This window comes from Rutidosis leptorrhynchoides, chromosome 1 (assembly GCF_046630445.1).
Source record: "Rutidosis leptorrhynchoides isolate AG116_Rl617_1_P2 chromosome 1, CSIRO_AGI_Rlap_v1, whole genome shotgun sequence".
In the NCBI taxonomy this organism is placed as follows: domain Eukaryota; kingdom Viridiplantae; phylum Streptophyta; class Magnoliopsida; order Asterales; family Asteraceae; genus Rutidosis; species Rutidosis leptorrhynchoides.
Window position 1 is genome coordinate 355,387,529 of NC_092333.1, and position 19,268 is coordinate 355,406,796.

General features: G+C 35.3%; 1 long non-coding RNA gene across 1 annotated transcript; it reads right to left on the reverse strand.

The window, feature by feature from the left end:
- Window positions 1-13,423: 13,423 nt before the first annotated feature.
- LOC139870749 (uncharacterized) lies at window positions 13,424-13,892 on the reverse strand. The gene is made up of 3 exons (XR_011766613.1): window positions 13,866-13,892; window positions 13,671-13,741; window positions 13,424-13,559 (listed from the first exon to the last, which is right to left on the reverse strand). It is a non-coding gene; the product is annotated as an uncharacterized lncRNA (long non-coding RNA).
- Window positions 13,893-19,268: the final 5,376 nt, after the last annotated feature.

Genomic DNA, 19,268 nt, shown 5'->3' on the forward strand with positions numbered 1-19,268 from the left:
TTTTAAGACATTTTTAATAAAGCAATGTTAGCCCAAAAAAAAATTTCCAAGCTAACCTGGCAGTTCGACCCCAGCCAGGGGTTCTGCCCCTTGGACCCCGCCAGGGGTTGCACCCCTTGGACCCCGCTTATCGGGGGCGCTGCCCCCGAACCTCCGTCATAATCAAGATAAGTTCAAACAAGTGTGCACTCCACACTTCCCCAAACTTGTTCGATATTTATCAAGATTATTTTGGTTACAAATTAATCCCATTACACTTAAATCATATTAGTGACATAAATCTCAACACATTATAGATTGTAAGTATATATGTCAAAGAACGTTACATATAGTTATCGTTTTGAAAACTTAAGTTAGTGGTCTCAAAGTATACTTATAACTCATTGTTGTTAGTTCACAATGAAATGTTAAACCATCCTTAAATCATGTTAAATATGTATAGATATGTACATATACATAATCGTATAATTATCGTGTGTTATATAGTTCATGATATCATCGGTCAAATTGAACGGTCAAACGTTGTGTAAAACTCTTTTCAAAAATATAAGTCTCAACAGTTTGGATTGCTTATCATGTTGGTAAGGTTTAATTTATGTAAATATTAATCTCATAAGTATAGAACGATCGGAAAATTCCGGGTCGTTACAGTACCTACCCGTTAAATAAATTTCGTCCCGAAATTTTAAAATTGTACCTATTTTGCGTTCTCGGGAAATAAATGTGGGTACTTTTGTTTCATCTGATCCTCTCGTTCCCAAGTAAACTCGGGACCCCTTCGAGCATTCCAATGAACCTTAACGATTGGTATGTTGCTCTGCTTGAGTTGTTTAACTTCACGGTCCATGATTTCGACTGGTTCTTCTATGAATTGTAGTTTCTCGTCGACTTGGATTTCTTCAAGAGGAATGGTGAGATCTTCCTTTGTAAGACATTTCTTAAGGTTTGATACGTGAAATGTATTATGTACTCCGGCAAGTTTTTGCGGTAACTCGAGTCGATGAGCTACCGGTCCAAAGCGTTCGATGACCTTGAACGGGCCTACATACCTTGGGTTCAGTTTACCCCTTTTACCGAAACGTATTACACCTTTCCAAGGTGACACCTTTAACATAACCATGTCACCGATCTGAAACTCTAATGGTTTCCTTCGGGCATCGGCGTAGCTCTTTTGGCGACTACGGGCTGTTTTCAATCTCTCCTTGATTTGTACTATCTTCTCAGTCGTTTCGTGTATAATCTCGGGACCAGTTAATTGTCGATCTCCTACTTCATTCCAACAGATAGGGGATCTACACTTCCTTCCATACAATGCTTCGAATGGTGCAGCTTTAATGCTCGCATGATAACTGTTATTATACGAGAATTCTGCTAATGGTAGATATTTATCCCATCCGTTTCCAAAATCGATCACACATGCCCTGAGCATGTCTTCAAGAGTCTGAATTGTTCTTTCACTCTGCCCGTCAGTTTGTGGATGATATGCGGTGCTCATATCCAAATGAGTTCCCAGGGTCTCCTGTAGTGATTGCCAAAACTTTGATGTAAATCTACTATCACAATCGGATATAATGGAAATAGGTATTCCATGTCTTGAAACAATTTCCTTTATGTATAATCGTAATAGTTTCTCCATTCTATCCGTTTCCTTTATAGGCAAGAAATGTGCAGATTTGGTGAGACGATCAACTATTACCCAAATGGTGTCATAACCCCAGGCTGTCTTAGGTAACTTTGTGATGAAATCCATGGTAATACCGTCCCATTTCCATTCTGGGATTTCTGGTTGTTGAAGTAACCCTGACGGCTTCTGGTGTTCTGCTTTGACTTTGGAACAAGTTAAACATTCCCCAACATATGTCGCAACGTCTGTCTTTAAATTAGGCCACCAATAATGCGTCTTAAGATCTTGGTACATCTTTCCAACTCCAGGATGTATCGAGTATCTTGTCTTGTGCGCCTCATTCAATATCAACTTCCTTAATCCAACCAACTTCGGTACCCAAATACGGTTTGCGAAATATCGAATTTCGTATTCCCGTATAACGAGTTGCTTCTCATACTTCTTCATTATTTCATTTCCTATGTTTTCTTTAGTAAGAGCTTCTCGTTGAGCCTCTTTGATTTGTGAGTTAAGATTCATGCGAATTTTTATGTTCATCGCTCTTACTCGAATTGGTTCCCGTTCTTTTCTGCTTAGAGCGTCGGCCACTACATTCGCTTTCCCGGGATGATAGCGAATCTCACAATCGTAGTCGTTTATCAGCTCGACCCACCTACGTTGCCTCATGTTCAGCTGTTTCTGATCGAAGATATGTTGAAGGCTTTTATGATCGGTAAACACAGTGCATTTAACCCCATATAAGTAGTGTCTCCATATCTTCAATGCAAACACTACTACTCCCAGTTCTAGATCATGCGTCGTGTAATTCCGCTCGTGAATCTTCAATTGACGAGATGCGTATGCAATAACTTTATTTCGTTGCATAAGGACGCAACCAAAACCTTTTCGCGAAGCGTCACAATATATCTCAAAATCATCGTTCCCTTCAGGTAACGATAAAATAGGTGCCGTGGTCAACTTCTTCTTGAGTAATTCAAATGCACTCTCCTGCTCAAAGGTCCATTCGTACTTCTTCCCTTTTTGTGTTAACGCTGTCAATGGTTTAGCTATTCGGGAAAAATCTTGAATAAACCTTCTATAATAACCAGCTAAACCCAAAAATTGGCGTATCTGCGTTGGTGTCTTAGGAGTCTCCCATTTTTCAATGGCCTCAATTTTAGCTGGGTCAACCTGAATTCCTTTGCTACTAACAACGTGGCCAAGAAATTGTACTTCTTTCAACCAAAAAGCACACTTAGAAAATTTAGCATATAGTTGTTCTTTTCTTAACAGCTCTAATATCAACCTTAAATGATGTTCATGCTCTTGTTCACTCTTGGAATAGATAAGAATATCGTCAATGAAAACGATAACAAACTTATCTAAATACGGACTACAAACTCGATTCATGAGGTCCATGAATACAGCTGGCGCATTTGTCAATCCAAACGGCATAACCAAAAATTTGTAATGACCATAACGTGTCCGAAAAGCTGTTTTCGGAATGTCTTCTTCTTTGACACGTAATTGATGATAGCCCGATCTGAGGTCAATTTTCGAGTACACACATGATCCTTGCAATTGATCAAATAAGTCGTCAATTCTCAGTAATGGATACCGATTCTTGATAGTTAACTTATTTAATTCACGATAATCTATACACATCCTAAAAGATCCATCTTTCTTCTTAACAAATAAAATTGGAGCTCCCCACGGTGAAGTACTTGGTCGTATGAATCCACGGTCCAGTAATTCTTTTAACTGACTCTGAAGTTCTTTTAACTCGGACGGTGCAAGTCTATATGGAGCATGAGCCACTGGTGCAGCTCCTGGTACTAGATCTATTTGAAATTCTACAGATCTAAATGGAGGTAATCCCGGTAATTCTTCCGGAAAAACATCGGGAAAATCTCTTGCCACAGGCACGTCGTTGATGCTCCTCACTTTTTCCTTCATTTCGACTTTATTAACATGTGCTAAGATAGCATAGCACCCTTTCTTCAAGAACTTTTGAGCTTTTAAACAACTAATGAGTTTTAGCTTTGAGTTACCCTTCTCTCCATAAATCATTACTGGCGTTTTATCCTTACGAGGAATGCGAATTGGCTTCTTGGCGCACACAACTTCAGCTCCTATTTTGGACATCCAGTCCATGCCAACTATTACATCAAAACTTCCTAATTCTACGGGTATCAAATCAATCTTAAATGTTTCTCCGGCTAAATTTATTTTACAATCACGGCAAATTTTATCGGCTTTAATTAGTTTACCATTAGCTAACTCAATCATGTACTTAGCATCTAGAGGTAATGATGAACAATTCAATTTAGCATAAAAGTCTCTACACACGTAACTTCTATCGGCACCAGTATCAAATATAATAGATGCGGATAAGTTATTAATGGTAAACGTACCCGTAACAAGCTCCGGGTCTTCACACGCCTCTCTAGAATTAATAACAAATGCTCTTCCACGTGCAGATCCATTATTCTTCCCTGGATTCGGACACTGGCTCTTATAATGACCCTGTTTCCCACACCCATAACAAGTAACAGTGGCCAAGGCAGTTCTATTTGCATTGGTGGCAGGAGTCTTGGTACCGTTTGTATTTGTAGCGGGAACCCTACAATCTTCAGCAAGATGACCTTTTCGATTACAATTGTTGCACACCACATTACAATAACCAGAGTGATGTTTGTGGTATCTGTTACATAAAGGATTTCGTCCTTTGTAACCTGAGTTTGAACCGCTACCCGCACCTTGCGTGGTTTCTTGTTTCTTGTTGGATTGTTGATGATTACCTTCCCACTTTCTTTTATTTCCCGATGTCTTGACATCGGTGTTCTTATCCAGAATAATCTGGTCCATCAATTCGTTCGCCATGGTGATAGCTTCATGAATAGTCTTGGGTTTGGATGCTGTAACATTTGCCTTGACCTTTTTAGGCAAACCGTCTTTGTACAGTTCAATCTTCCGTTCTTCGGTTGGTACCAATTCGGGACATAGCAAAGCTAATTCCATGAATCGCTGATTGTAGTTGGTGAGTTCAGTACCAACAGCTTTCAGGCTTCGTAATTCAGCTTCCAACTTCCTAACCTCGTTCCTTGGACAATATTCGTTGATTAGCATTGTTTTGAATTCTTCCCAAGGAGTATCATAAGCTACATCTCCTCCTACGGCCTTCACATAGTTTTTCCACCACGTGAGTGCACTATCTTTTAGGGTGCACGATGCATACTTGGTCATGTCCTTCTCAATACAACCACTGATTTTAAACACAGACTCAATCTTTTCGATCCACCGGGTTAAACCGACCGGTCCTTCTGTTCCACTGAATGATGAGGGCTTGCAACCTTGAAAAGTTTTGTAAGTGCACCCCACACGAGGATTTGGGTTAACTGCAGCACCTCTTGCAGCCTCAAACCATAATTCTGTCGTTCACTCGCTGATTGATGAGTTCCTGGATTTCTTGTTCCGTCATTCGGTTCATACTTAATAGCTTAGTACGAAAATCAATTACTACCACCCAAATAATACTTAACCATGGAAAATTATTGCATTTCACACTTCACTATTTTACATATGCTTATCTTACATCAAACATTAAGCAAACTACACTAGTAATATTATACAAAACATTATATGATTCCATGCTTTAAAACAACAGCGCATCATTTAACCCAAAGCATTTGTGTTCAAAGAAATCGCTTAAAGGTTATCCTGGTTGTCTCCCTGCATTTTGGCTGAGGAACTGAAGAACTGGATGTCGGGATAGAACTAATAGGAATAGCGGGAATAGGTGTGGAAGTATCTGGTGGAGTTGGTGCCACAACATCCTCTCTAGACTCGGGATTTAGATTTTCCATTTCAGTAGCCTTTCGTTTCTTTCCTCGTTCGAACTTGTCTTTCGTAATTTCCTGTATTTCTTCCTCCTCAGGATCACTTTCCGGTTCCTCTTCAATTGATTCATCCGGAACTTGTGAGTCTTCCCCAAAGGTGTCGTTTTCATCATCGGATAGGTTAATGATTGGAACACCATCTGAAGATTCTGGTTCGGAGTCGCTGAATGTGATAATAAGTTCTAAGCTAGACATCTATCACATAACAACTAGCACGTTAATACCACATAATATTTACATATTAATTTTTAACCAACAAGGATAAGCAATAGTTTTCGAAATCAAACACGGTCAAAGTCCAGACTCACTAATGCATCCTAACAAACTCGATAAGACACACTAATGCAAATTTTCTGGTTCTCTAAGACCAACGCTCTGATACCACATGTCATAACCCGACCTTAACCATAAGGACGAATACAATCACATATGATTTCATCGCGAGGTATTGACCTCTATATGCGGCGTTTTTCAAAAACTGCATTCGTTTTTACAATACAAACCATAACTTTTATTACAAATACAAGGTTTAAACAAGATAATAATGATTATCGTTTAGCGATAAATCTTAGACTTACAAACTTTACATGTGATAATAACAATACGACTTCCAACATATTTTACATTACAAATCCTCCGATATGCAGTTTTATTTTTGACACAAATATGCATACTCAAGATCTTGCTTAAATTCAACATGTTGCAGCGGAAGCTTTTAGTTATCACCTGAGAATAAACATGCTTAAAACATCAACATAAAGTTGGTGAGATATAGGTTTAATGCCGGCAGCGTTATAAATATAGACCACAAGATTTCATATATAAACGTTTTAATAAAGATATTCTAAGTTGTTGAGCACTTGATAACCATACTTAACATTTAATCAACGTCGCATATTCCATTTATTATGAAATCTTACTACACCGTACCAAGTGTAGTCACCGAAACGAAGTACTGTGCAACCGTTGAATACTGGTCGTCCAGTCCGGTTGGGGTTGTCAGGCCCGATAGATCTATCAACAGGATTCGCGTTTACAATACCTCATGTAAATAGTAGTTACCAAGTTACAGGGAAGTATGCCAGTGGTACATCTCAACGTAGAATATATATTTTTAATCACTTGTGTCCATAACGTAAATCATAAAATGCATGTATTCTCATCCCGAAATATTTAGAGTTTAAAAGTGGGACTATATACTCACCTTTTCCTTGAAGGTATTTAACTCGACTTGGTCTCCGATAGATATCACGAACCTAACCATATATATAATATATCAACATATTTTATTTTCAAGTAATCGTTACATATATATATATACTTATAATACTTTTAATATTTTCTTAGTCCGTAGTTAGCAGTCTGTTGTTAATGGTCCACAATTAGTTGCTCAATAAAATAAATAAAGACCCCATCGTATTCGTATTGATTAGAATTAATCTCGACCCCAGCCAGGGGTTGCCACCCCTTGGACCCCGCTTATCGGGGGCGCTGCCCCCGAACCCCCGTCATAATCAAGATAAGTTCAAACAAGTGTGCACTCCACACTTCCCCAAACTTGTTCGATATTTATCAAGATTATTTTGGTTACAAATTAATCCCATTACACTTAAATCATATTAGTGACATAAATCACAATACATTATAGATTGTAAGTATATATGTCAAAGAACGTTACATATAGTTATCGTTTTGAAAACTTAAGTTAGTGGTCTCAAAGTATACTTATAACTCATTGTTGTTAGTTCACAATGAAATGTTAAACCATCCTTAAATCATGTTAAATATGTATAGATATGTACATATACATAATCGTATAATTATCGTGTGTTATATAGTTCGTGATATCATCGGTCAAATTGGACGGTCAAACGTTGTGTAAAACTCTTTTCAAAAATATAAGTCTCAACAGTTTGGATTGCTTATCATGTTGGTAAGGTTTAATTTATGTAAATATTAATCTCATAAGTATAGAACGATCGGAAAATTCCAGGTCATTACAGATCATTTCTCCAATACTTTTTTCCTGGTAAAAGATGATTTAACTCCCCAGCCTTGATCTTTACAATGATCTCTCTCATCAACGACTTGCAATTATCAGTGTCATATCCATATGCTTCACGGAAGTCACACCATTTGTCACTCTGTGGTCCCTGACGCTCTTCCATTGGTGGTAGGGGGTGAAAGGTTTCCTTAACAGGTTAATGCAAACAAGATTTCTTTTGGAGTTTTGGTTAATGCCATGATAAGTGGATGCATGTCTAATGGCTTTCGATGGTGATAATTGTCATTTGGATGATTATTCCCCCTCCAACCGTGTTGCTGTTTCTGGTAATTGTTGTCATAACCCCATTGTCTCTGATAGTTGTCACTCCTGTTCTGTTCTCCGCCTTGCTGCCTAAAGTTTCTTTGATAATTACCCAGTCTTGGATATCCCATTTCTCCTTCTCTTAAGTGTTTCTGATCAATAATCAATGCCTGATGCAATATTTTTGGAACATCATAACACAAAGCATGAATTAATCGTGCAAAACGTCGCTGATCAAGACAAAATATAAACCCTGAAACAAGCTGCGACTCTGGTATGTCTGGTATCTTCTGATACTCAATGGTATAACGCTTCATGAAATCACTCAGCGATTCATTTTGATGCATTGTTATCTCATGTGCATCAAGATGTGACAACGTGCAGCTTCTCAAACTTTGATATTGCATCACAAACTTTGCCCTCAAATCAAGAAATCTGGTAATACTCCTTGGTGGTAAACTAGCAAACCACTCCCTTGCCATTTTATGTAGTACCATTGGAAACATATGGCACGCAGTTTCATCTTCCCAATGCTGTAACCTCATAACACCTTCAAACATGGTGAGGAAGTCTTATGGATCTGTTGTGCCATCATAAACACCGATAGATGGAATTCCTAAGTTTCTTGGCAATGGATAATCTGCAATTCTAGGAATAAAACACTGTGTTGATTATGTCATTGCTGGCGGTTTGATAGCTTCATCTCCAGTAATCAAAGTAAACAAATTATCCACAGCCGTTGCACGGATGGCTGGTTGTGCTAATTTCTGCTTATATCGTGATGGTGCTGTTTTGGTTAAAATTCCATCCAGTAACTTTCGTGCCATTTCTTCAGTCATAAAGAACTGCTCATCTTCTTCTCCAAAATTCCAATCATCTTCTAGAAAACCGTCATCATTGTGTTGATTCTCAGTTTCATCGATAAGAGTGTTCAATTAATTGAATACCTTGAACAATTGTGATTTTGAGATTGTCTTTCCTCTGTTGTTATGCTTAACATTCGCATCAGCTATCCTCTTAAAAGAAACATTGTATGTTCCTCGCCTGGCTTTCCACATTCCTCCACTAGAACTTCCCATCAATGGCTTCTTCAATCATGGTATAGTTTCATGAACTTGATCATCGGTGTTACCAGTGTGCAGTTGGTCCTCTTTTTCAATTGAAGTTTCTTCAAGAGTTAGCTGATCCACTGGTATGTTCTCAATGATGTTTTCATCAACTGGTTCAAGTGTTGTTTTTGATGAGGTTGTTTCGGGTGCCTTCGTGCTCTTGGTGTTTTAACTGGTCTTTGAAACGGGTGGCGCCATTTGTTGGTACGATTTTCCGTATAGCGGCTGTAAGGTACCAGTATAAGACAATAGCTGCTCAGCGTATGGCGTATAATGTTGATTATTGTTTGCCCTCGAGAAATTATATCTGCAGACCCGGAACACGGATGGATGATCCGTGGGGTGGCCTCAATCAATCTGAGGATCAATCTGAAATTGATCCGTATAGCGTGATGCTGCTAGGCGGCTAATGTATGTCTAGAGTGAGAAAGAACTGTGTGAGAGAGAAAATGTACTTCTCTCTGACTGAAGTTCAGATCAGAATGATGTGAAATGTGGTGACCCAGGGGGTCTATTTATAGGCACATAATGTCCGAAATTCACGAGATACACGTGTCAATCACTGAATGGTTCTGTTACGTGAAGTATCCGGAATGTCAGTGGCGTGTGCTGACGTGGCTGCGTGCTGTTCACGAACTGAGTTAAAGGGCTTAAGCATAGAAGCTGCCTGTAGGGCTTACGCTTGACGCTGGGCGGCCTGCTGAACGCTGGACGGCAAACACTGAAAATTGCCAAATTTCATTATGTTTTGTATTGCTTAATTAATTTTTCTGTATAATAATGGCGCTTTTATGCGTGTATCTCCTAGGATACACCATTAATGTCCAAATCGACCGGTTTATAAAAGCAAACTGAAATTGCGCTTCTAGCACTTTTGGTTAGTAATTTTTTTCCATGCTCTACATTAGGTAATAAATCATGAACGTTGATGTATTTCCAGTTTGAGTAAAACGGCACACAAAGCTCGGGTTGCAAAATGGGTAATTCAGATGGACTGGGTTAGAAAAGTAACTTTGTAAGATCGACCCATTTATGTAAACAAAATGAAATTGTGTTTAACCTTATTTCCATGCTGCTTAACATTATGCTCCGTTTCAATATGTTTTTCATGTTTGTCCACTTCAAAAAAAATCTTTTAGCTAAAGGGGTTTATATAGATGATATAAAAATCAAACCGAAAGAGATAGATATGAACTAACCTCTGTAGAGCAGACTCCATTAACTACTCAAAAAGACAGGTATGAACTACATTCTATAAGATATCAACCGAAAGAATATGATATGAGCTACCCTCTATAATAGTAGACTCGTAAGAGATTCTAACATGGTGATGGAACGATTCGACTGCAATAAATGTTCCTATCAGCATCATCATCTGTAGCAGCACTAAATTCAGGGGAGTTGCATGCTAACCTCCAACATTCATATTTTTTCCTCCAAAAACCTATGTACATATGTTGGATCAAACACAACTATTATACATTCATGTAGTTTTTATTACCTTCTCATGTACAATTGTCAATAACGGGCATTTAAAAGTCAACACAGCCGCTATGTACATAAGGAATTAACTACATACCTTAAACCGTTCAAACTTAAAACTATAATTTGTTGTAGGAACTCATCTTTTAAGTAGTGCTGAAGTCGCATTTTCATACATGACAATCGCCACAACAGCTAACTGTCACAATACAAGTAAAGAGCTTTAGCAATATGGCACCCAATTTAAGCAACTTCTTTAACATGATTGTAGCGGTAACTTTCCGCACTTGATCAATTTAGCTTACTTTATCTTGAATGTGTTGTTGTTTTCTCCCTAGGCATGCTTACAATTCCATATAACCTTCAATCTCTTTCTTTGATTTCTTTCTAAACAAAGCCCGCCTATATGACATCTTACGTGAAAACCAAGAATTTTTTAAAAAAAAAAAAAAATTCAGCTCCATCTACACAAATACTCTGTATATTCACTACAAATAAAATTACATTTAAAGGCATACAAAATGTGCCACAAAAAGCTTGAAAAGCGCCACTAAAATACGATCAAGGAATGTGTGGCATACAAAAAAAGTGCCACTAGAAGCGCCACCACTAAAGACCTTTAATGGCACTTTTTGGTTGTGCCACACATTACACTTACAACATTAGTGGCACTTTTTGATTGTGCCACACATTACACTTTAGACTTCAGTGGCACTTTTTGGTTATGCCACTGCACACGATCAAGCTTTTAGTGACACTTAAGTTTTGTTTCCTCCGCATCGCTTTTAGTAGTATTGCTATATAACAATAATTCGTTAGTGGCACTTTTATTTTTTATCGATGTAAAACATGTTACTTTTAGTGGCTTAGTTTACTATAACGAATTAAATGATTATCTGCCATAATATCATAACCTTTTTAATCATAACCTTTACAAAAATGACTTGTAATCTGTATTTTCGACTATAAACTTATACTTTTTCTATTTAGATTCATAAACTTAAGTTCAATATGAAACCATATATATATATATATATATATATATATATATATATATATATATATATATATATATATATATATATATATATATATATATATATATATATATATAGGGGTAGGATGAAGAGGGAAGTAACTATTCGGGGAGAAGCAAAAACTTTTTTTTTTTCGTTTTTTGAAAAAACTTTGTTCACGAACATTATAGATGAGATGAAAATATGAACATTTAGTAGAGACACTTTGTGATAAATGTTTTTATTTTGACGGGAAAACGCTCGAAGAAGTAATATATAACAATTATCGTATTTTTCGAGCATATGTTGAGGTTTTAGCTATTGGGGTTTAGATATTAGGGTTTAGATATTAGGGTTTATAGGGTTTAGATATTAGGGTTTAGAAATTTAGGGTTTAGGGTTTAGATTTAGGATTTAGATTGAGTTTTTAACACGAACGGTTTAGAGTTTAGGGTTTAGGGTTTAGGGTTTATGGAATAAACTCAAAACACCAAACCCTAAACCCTAAACCCTAAACCTTAAACCCTAAACCCTAAACTCTAAATCGGGCTAAATTTTACTTCACAAAACATGAAAAAAGACGTTCATATTCTTCACGAACAATATTATCTTGAATGTTATTTTTGTCGATCGTTTTCCCGCCTAAATAATGACATTCATCACGAAGTGTCTCTTCTAAATGTTCATATTTTCGTGTGATCTTGATGCCGGAAAAAAAAAATTCCAAAAAAAACCAAAAAAAAAAAATTTATTTTTGCTTCCCCCCGATTGGTTACTTCCCCATTGATCCTGCCCATATATATATATATATATATATATATATATATATATACATATATATACATATATATACACATATATATATATATACATAGGGGGAAGTAACCAATCGGGGGGAAGCGGGGGGAAGCAAAAAAAAAAAATTTTCGTTTTTTTTTTTGAAATTTTTATTTTCCGGCATCAAGATCACAAAAATATGAACATTTAGAAGAGACACTTCGTGATGAATGTTATTATTTAGGCGGAAAAACGATCGACAAAAATAACATTCAAGATAATATTGTTCGTGAAGAATGTGAACGTTTTTTTTTTCATGTTTTGTGAAGTAAAATTTAGCCCGATTTAGAGTTTAGAGTTTAGGGTTTGGTGTTTTGGGTTTATTCCATAAACCCAAAACACCAAACCCTAAACCCTAAACTCTAAACCGTTCGTGTTAAAAACTCAATCTAAATCCTAAATCTAAACCCTAAACCCTAAATTTCTAAACCCTATAAACCCTAATATCTAAACCTTAATAGCTAAAATATCAAAATACGCTCGAAAAACACGATAATTGTTATATATTACTTCTTCAAGCGTTTTCCCGCCAAAATAAAAACATTTATCACAAAGTGTCTCTACTAAATGTTCATATTTTCATCTCATCTATAATGTTCGTGAACAAAGTTTTTTCAAAAAACGAAAAGAAAAAAAAAGTTTTTGCTTCCCCCCGCTTCCCCCCGAATGGTTACTTCCCTCTTGATCCTACCACTATATATATATATATATATATATATATATATATATATATATATATATATATATATATATATATATATATATATATATATATATATATATATATATATATATTGCCATTGATGTTCATATATGAATAGAAGAAAATATATTATCAAAGAGCCAATGGCTTGATGGTATCGAGGTCACCCTTACAACCTTAAGGTTGAGGGTTCGAGTCCTGCTTAGGACAATTCGTGGTGTATATATTCGAGTTAGATTTAGGTGGGTGTGTGAGTTGCCTTTAATATATATATATATATATATATATATATATATATATATATATATATATATATATATATATATATATATATATATTGATTGATATTTAAAAATGATTAGGAGATCGTAAAGAAGGTCGTGTATTTATTGTAACATTGTTGTTAAACTATCAAAAATATACTTTCAAATTAAACTTACATTTGTATTAATGTATAACAAGATAAAGAAACTCAAAAGTTACAAATAAACTTTAACTAGAAAAAAGATATTTAAATTTGCATTGCAAACGATTCTTTCGCCTATAATCCGTGTTCGATCCACCTCGTCGTATGTCTTTTGTAAAAACAAACTCAACAACCCCTGTAGAATAAACCAAAAATTATCGGTATAATTAGAAAAAGGGAAATAAATGAGAATTAATTAACAAAATCTATAAGTACGGAATAGAAAATGAAAGATGTAAAAGAATACTATGGTCACAATGAGTTCAAGAAGATGATTGTTAATTCGCCGAGAGCGAGTCGCTTATATTAATTAGGGACCTGAAAAATGAAAATTCAATCGTTGCATAAGTATGAAATAATGATACCTTTAAGCGTATTGTATTTTGTAAGAAGAAGATGAACTTCAATTAATCAATTGTGAGATCTAGAATAAGATAAATACCTTTTAGTAAGAAATTGAAGAAACACATCTCAGACCATTTGTGTTCCAACTCGTAACCTAGAAAGAAAAGATGATAGATATTAAGGGTGTGTTTGGCGCGTAGCTTATTGGAGCTTATGAAAGTTTATGAGAGCTTGAGCTTATGATTTTAATAAGCTCTAAGTCATAAGCTTCGTTTGGCAGACAAAAAAAGTAGAGCTTATGAAAATCATAAGCTCTGAAAAAATAAGCTACTTGTAGTAGCTTATGGGTGTGTTTGGCATGAAGCTTGTTGGAGCTTATGGGAGCTTATTGGAGCTTGAGCTTATGATTTTAATAAGCTTCAAGTCATAAGCTTTGTTTGGTAGACATAAAAAGTGGAGCTTATGAAAATCATAAGCTCTTAAAAAATAAGCTTGTGATGCCCCGTACAAAACCATCGTGTACGAATCATCAACAACATGATCATTACAAGGTTAAGTACTATATGCTGTAATAAAAGAAGTTGCATTCACGATAAAAGATGGCATCATAACCGACGTCTATTGTTTTACACCAACAGTATGCTTCTACGAATAGCAAGCATGAATAAATGTATGTGACCCTTAGGTCGTTACAAAACATAGTTTCAAATGTATTAAAGTTTGAATGCAAGATAAACAGTTCATGCGGTGATAACACTAGAGCAGCGGGTGTCTACGGCAAGGCTAGCACGACAGCGGAAGCAAATAACCTTAAGCACCTGAGAAAAACATGCTTAAAAACGTCAACACAAAGGTCGGTGATCTATAGTTTAAGTATAACAGTATGTAAGGTAGGCCACGAGATTTCAGTGCTACAAAGAGCGTTTCAAAACAGTATGATAAAGTATATGTTAACCGTGGCACTTGGTAACTAACTTAACGTTTATACCCCCTGAAAGTACACTTGGCAAGTGCGTATATTTACGAAGTATTAAACACTCGTTAAATGCTAGCGCTACTAGCCCGAGTGGGGATGTCAAACCCTATGGATCCATATCTAAGATTCGCGTTCACGGTTCAAAAACCAATGATTAAACGTTACCGAGCTAAATGAAAAGTTTATGCCGTTGTATAACCCACACATATATAAGTTTAAGTACTCGTGCCTAGTATGTAAAACATAAAATCCGCATGTATTCTCAGTTCCCAAAATAAGTTAAAGTAAAAAGGGAATGCTATAACTCACAATGATAAAGTAGCGGTAAAGTATGACTCGGAAAGTAAGCAAGTAATGAAGGTTGTCCAAACGGGTCCTCAACCTAAGTCAAATAGTACTAAGTCAGTAAATCATCCTAATAGGTTTAAAAGTATGTAAATAAGGTCTTAAAGGTCATCATCATTCATCATTAAACAAAAGGTGTAAAGTAAGTTTCGTTCATGAAAGTAGTTTACAACAAAGGCTGAGTTCGGTCAGTCATCACGGCCACTATACCTACTGAAATAAGGTGATACCAGTGGCCATGGCTCCGTCTATGAGTCCTTTAATTGTGGTAAAAATTACAGAAGCAAACTCGTCTTCGTTTGACCGTGGCGACGGTCTAAGTGCGAGTAGGTCAGAATTTTCAGCACAACGTTAAATGGACATAGTGACGATCGGAGGGCCATAAATCCTAAACCGTAACTCGGATTAAGACGAGTCCTATATGAAAAGTTATATAATCGAACAGAGCTATCGTAAAATCATAATTACAGTAGCCCAGGTAGTATGGGTCAGACACAGAAACAGTAAAACAGTAGGGTCAGTAGGTTCCGGTGGTTCTTGGTGCTCGATGCTTATCATGGTTCTCATTCTTGATGCATATAGCTTTGATATTGCTCTAAACATACATATTATTCGACGCAATATCACTTATATTTCATAGGTTTTTATCATCTACAAAGACATTCAATGCGCATTTCACGAGAAAAACGACAAAAGGGGATAAGAGCTTGCTATTTGAAGATTCGACGATAAAACGATAGTTTTAACCAGATTTATATCAAGAAACGTTTATCCGAATGAAATTACAAGATAGATGAAGAAAAGAGTTCAAATGTAAAGTGCCAAGTCAGTACACGTCAATACGAGGTCATCAAAGAACAAACGAAAAAAGAAAAATAAAGAAAACTGCTTTTGTTCTTACACGAATAGTGTAGGTCTACACGAATAGTGTAGAATATTTGTTCTTACACGAATAGTGTAGGTCTACACGAATCGTGTAGAATATTTGTTCTTACACGAATAGTGTAGCCATACACGAATCGTGTAATGTTAGGCCGAATTAATCATTTTGTCAGACATGGGCGGCTGGCTTTTGAAGTTTTAAAACAATTCTTTTCATAGTGCTGTAGCAAATGGATAACACTTTTGACTCAACAACTACTTCACAATATCAATGTTAAATACGGAGTACGTTCAGAAGATTAGTTGGAGACACATATATTACACACAGGAGAATATACACACAAAATTACTATATCAAATTACTATTGTTATTTTTACTTGTACCTATTGTAATTAGTTTCAAGTATCAATTATTAAGGGGGTATTGTTCGTGATAAAGGGTGTTATTGTACGCGTGAAAGGGGTGTTATTATTGTAATTTTTCTACCGTTTGAAGTTAATGCAAGTGAAGATATTTTAGTAAGTTTACTCTGTTAAAATTAGCGTTGTTATTATGTTTGCATATCTATATTTTTATGTCTACCTTAGTGTAATGAATAGCTAAATTTCCCTAGTGTTTGCTTAAATGTAGAGCCCCTAGTGAAATGGATTGTTACCATTAGTAAAAGTTAAAATGTAACTTTAGTATTTTTAATATTGAGCCTAGTTAAAAGAACCATTTTTATGTAATTAGGTATTTAACCCTTGCCACTTAATTTATTAAATTTAAATAACGAAAGTTGTTTTTATTTACATAAATTGAGCTTCAACATTAAAAATGATCTAGATGAATTTATGGATAAGTTATTGACACCAATTTAGAAATAAACTTCGGTGGTTTGGGTGATATCAATAAGTTATATGAAGGTGAAATTATAAAAAGGGAAACCGTTATAATTTAGGTATTGGCGAAGGTCAAAACTAGGCTAGGTCTCAATTTAAATACTTAGGAAATAGTAGCTTTCTAAAAAGAATCCAATGAAAATTAGATTTTATTTAGTTAAGTTGTAACCTTATGTTTATTCGAGAGAAAAATGTAAAGTTTGATACTAGAACATTTTAATAGGACGTAAAACTTAAAACAATCCATGGACCTAGGGGTGACACAATTAAGTAAACACTCCCATTTATCTTATTTATATTTGTTATAAAAGTATTATTATTATTATTTACGATTTACCATTTTAAAATATTAGAAAAATACATAAAAACATTTATTTTTCGTAACAGTTAAGTTGTCACATATTTTTACACGTACACGAATCGTGTATCATCACACGAATCGTGTAAGGCTAAAACGCGGCTACAGTACAGCTAGGTTAAAATTAGGGTTTTTGTTATTTACTTAATATTATATATTTAGGTTATTAGTTATTTTAATTAAGTTAATTAGTTAAAGTTATTTAAAATACTTAAAATACATGTTTTAATCCTAAAATTAGTATTACTTATTATAGGTTTATAAATTGTAATTAGTTTATAATTAGTAAATTAATTAAATTCCTTTTAATTTGTATTAGTTTTACTAAAAATGCATTTTAGTTAATTTAAATAAGTTTCTATTATAATTGCTCAAAACAAAATTCTAAACATATAGTTTTATTAAAAATTACTATTTTACTAATTACCATCTAGTAATATAATTGTCGCATCATAATTAGTATACTTTCATTTAGTTCCTTTTTAAGTTAATTATTGTAATCTTGTAATTTTATTTAGTAAATTAGTTAAGTTATTTTCTTTTACTGTTACCATAAATTGCCTAATCCAAAACCCTCTTTAATTAAGTTTGACATCAAAGACTATTAAAAACCATTAAACACTCCATCTCCCTGTGGAACGAATCGGATTTACCAACAAACTAAACTACACGGATAGGACTAGTTGCCTATATATATGTGTGAAATCAACCTAAAATCAATAAAATACCACATATACAATAAATCAATTCGTGTAACAAAACAACTCAAATCCGTTCATAAATAAAGGTCTCGATCGCACACATCAACTTTTTGGCGCCGCTGCCGGGGACTTGGCAGTTAAATAAATAGATAATTTTTCTGATTCGTAGTAGTAGTTGGATTTGTACATGGACCGGGTTGTTGGATCACCAATTTTATTGGTCAATAGAAGGATCCTGCCCCTCTGCTGCATCTTTTGGCTATTCAAAACGTGGGCAAAATCAGAAGGAAAATCTGTTTGTTTAAGGGTTTTTATCATTGTTTTTATGTTATTCGATCCTCTCGAGGAAATTCATTTCCAAGAAAGTTCAAAGTTTTTGAATAAATCCTTTAATTCTTTGTACAATTTCCCAAATTGTATGATCCGTTCAATCCTAAACTCGTTAAACTTAATCCGGAACCTCAAAGAATTAATAAAGGACAAAAACAACAAAAAGAAATAGGAAGTACTAGTAATTTTAAAACACCGAAAAAAAAAAAAAAAAAAAGAGAAACAAGTAGGTAACCCTAGATAAACCTTTAGTGAAGTGATCTCATAATAGAAATTAATGTATGAACTTACGTTCCTCCAACGCTGAATTAACTCCCTCACATCCTGAACCCGAAAGAAAATTCCACGAACGCTTAAGAGCTCAAGAAGTAGAATCTCTTGCTAAAAATTTAGAGTCACTTTTCTTAGAATCCGACTCTGAACCAATAATTCAACCAATCATAGAGCCGATGGCTGATACAAATCAAACGATGGAAGCATTAATGAAGGCCACAAGAAAAGGTCAAGGCCACGCAATCATCCAACCCACGATGAGTGATGGCTTTGAAATAAAAGGTTAATTTTTACACATGGTAACTAATACATGTCAATTCGGTGGAGCCCCAAATGAGGATGCTAACGAGCATCTTCGTAAGTTTGTAAGCATTTGCAAGCTTTTCAAAATCAAAGATGTCACCGATGAAGTTGCATGTTTAAAAATCTTTCCATGGTCCTTAAAAGATGATGCAAGAGATTGGCTAGACTCATTACCAGAAGGTTATATTAAAAACTGGAATGATATGATGGATAAATTTTTGTCAGAATTCTTTCCTGCTTCAAAAGCAGCAAAATTACAAAGTGACATAAATCACTTTAAACAAAAGCCTAATGAAACTCTTTATGAAGCTTGGACCCGATTCAATAAAATGCTTCGAATATGTCCTCAACACGGGTTGAATACATTCCAAAAGGTCCAAATATTCTATAAAGGAGTCAATGTGGCAACTAGAAAAGATATAGATGTTGCAGCCGGAGGTTCGATCATGA